This window comes from Mustela erminea, chromosome 5 (assembly GCF_009829155.1).
Source record: "Mustela erminea isolate mMusErm1 chromosome 5, mMusErm1.Pri, whole genome shotgun sequence".
In the NCBI taxonomy this organism is placed as follows: Eukaryota; Metazoa; Chordata; class Mammalia; order Carnivora; family Mustelidae; genus Mustela; species Mustela erminea.
In genome coordinates, this window is record NC_045618.1 from 25,265,204 (window position 1) to 25,268,002 (window position 2,799).

The 2,799-nt window shown below is 40.0% G+C and overlaps 1 pseudogene; it reads right to left on the reverse strand.

Moving 5' to 3' along the window:
- Positions 1–2,313: 2,313 nt before the first annotated feature.
- On the reverse strand, positions 2,314–2,583 carry LOC116590062 (annotated as a pseudogene).
- Between the last annotated feature and the right edge of the window lie 216 nt (positions 2,584–2,799).

Below are 2,799 nucleotides of genomic sequence, written 5' to 3' on the forward strand. Positions count from 1 at the left end.
CCACTGAGCCACCCAGGCGCCCCAGATATACCAGTTCTAAAGGAAGTCTTTATTTGGAACCCAGCCTGTGGTGGTAGGAAAAAACATGGGAATTAGAATCACACAGACCTCTCCAAATTCTGCCTTACCTGCTCTGCAACTAGAGAAATGTAATTTAATTTTTTGGGTCTTGACACCCTCACCTTTAAATGGGTATAAAAATCCTTATCTCTCAGGTAGTTGTAGAATTTAGTGAATTTGTAATGTGTCAATGTGGCTAAGCTCAACTATGTTCCCCAGAATTCTCTTCATATGTTTCCAGTAGGAGTGGGCTTCAAGAGCATTTTACATAGATTTGGGGGACAGCAGTGAAGCAGTAGTTATGAGTATATGTACAAGCTATTACATTTCCAGTAGTTATGAGTATATGTACAAGCTATTACATTTCCAGGCTATCACGCTTGGAAGGTTGGAGCAAGGGCACACACGATGTCACTTAACTGCTAGCTTCCTCGTTGGTGTGCAGCAGTAGCCAAGCCTGCTGCTGATTTTCCATTAGTTTCTCTAACTCCTGGGTCAGGTAGATGTTTAGCTACACAGTGAAGGGTGTCAGCTTCTCCTACATCACCTACATCATGAAAACTGGAGGCAGTGAAGGACTGCTACATAAAGGTGTATTAAGTAGTGCTTTAAAGTCATCTCTCCTGATAAAAACAAAGGGTCTCTTTTGCTGTGTTTGCCAAATCACATGGTGTAAAAGCCTCCCTGTTTGGATGATTTCAAGCTACCAATGTGGTATGGCTGTATGTGAAGCTGGGCAGAGATATGTACAATGGATTCTTGTGAGCTGGAATGAGAGGCTCCAGCACATCACGGCTGACATGGACCCAGTCCATTACTATCAGTTTCAACATATGCGTGTGAGTCCCAACTTGCCCTTACCCTTCCTCTCTTTGCAAGCATCTTCCTGTCTCTGCAAACTGATGTAGAAGATTTAGATGAGAAGACACGAGCCTTTCAGAGACTATTTAACCAATACTCATAGATGCCTAAGATCAATCTCTAGACTAATTCCTTTATTTTATTTTTGTACATGTATATTTCCTAATGGCTTCTTTCAGAGAAGACTGAATAGTGACTCTTGTCTGATATGTGAAGCTTGCGATTATATATGTGAAACTCCCAGCAGTATTTGGCACACACTAGACGCTAAAAAATGTTGACTTCATTTATGAACAATTGCCAGCTATTTTAAATTTAGTGATATGCACATTTCTGATATTACAGCACTCAGAAATATTCATAGTATATGTGGAATAATGTTCCTTTTATGATTTTTCTAAGGAGATGGATGATATGGACTAGCAATGTCCTAGAACTATAATGTAAGCCACACGTGTAATATGAAATTTTCTAGTGCCCTGTTAGAAAAAGCAAAAAGAAATGGGTAACATTAATTAATATATTTAATTTAACTCAATGTATCTAAAATGTTATCTCAGCATGTAATAAATATAAAATACTATTATTGAGATTTTTTTTCCCCAAGCCAAACCATATGCAGCTTTAATAAAGATGCTTTTCATAAAAAAAAAAAAGGCAGTCCATGGGCAGACAATCATTAAAAGTATACAACAACTTTCAAACTCCCCTCTTCAATGACTACCAAATCAGAAAGCCACTATTAAACCCAATGAAGTCTTCATGGGATGCTCTATGAACAGGGAAAGCTTAGAGTGAGGGTTGACAGGTCTCACCTAGCATGTTGTTTGACAACTTTTCACAAGCTGACCCTGATTTTCAAGAAATGAAATGAAAATGGCAGAATTAGCAATTTGAAGATCCCCAAACTAAAAAAGGAACTCTTGAGGGAGCCATGTCAGTGGTGACACTGTGCCTGACGTACTGGGAACCCTTAGCTCCCTGGGTTTAACAGAGTCAAGTCTATGTTGAAGGCAGAGAGGGAACAGACAATATAAAAATATGAACCTTAGTTTTTCCACACCACTAAGGTGTTTGTGCTAAGGTGGCTCACGTGTGTCAGCATCAAGGAATCCATCCTGCTGGGAGCCAAGAGGACGTTTCTCTAAACTAGAAGGGAAAGGTGTTTTTTCCTCCTTGTGTCAATCTAGCTTCGGAGATACTCTGTTAGTGACATATGCCCTTCCCCGAAAACAACAATGAAGTATTCTGTGTGCTAACAACAGAGCTTACAAAAAAAAAAAAAAAAAAAAAAGGTAAAATGAAATCCTGCATTTTTATAAGACTTAACAAAAATACTATTTCAAACTGGACAGTCATCAGAAGTACACAGTTATCAAAAACGCATACACTTCACTTGGCATCTCCAGCACCTTCAGCTTTCTGTGCTTGCTCTGGTTTGGCATCTCTGTTTTCTGAAGGGTTATTTCCGTCCTTGCCAGCGTCAGCTTTTTCTGTTTGGGTACCTTCTCTCCCTTTTTGCAGGGGTCTTTTAGGCTTGGGCTCTGGCTTTGGAGGAGTAGGCTTAGTAGATAACCTTACAGATCTTCTCTGTGGCTCATCCTTCATCTTGCCTTACTCTTCAGCATTCCTCTCAGCCTTTCTCTTGGGTATGGTGGCCATGGTGACAAGGCATAAGTTCTGGGCACGGGGATGCAGTGGCATGTGGGCTTTGGTAGGTCCAGGGGTTGTTTTCACCTCTCCTTCTTCTTCTTCACACTGCTCCTTAATGAGATATTTTAACTTTTTTCTGTACTCACTCTTTGAAATGTGGTGTGTATTTTACACTTACAGCACATCTCAATTTCAAGTAGTCACATTCAAGAACTACACTGTGGT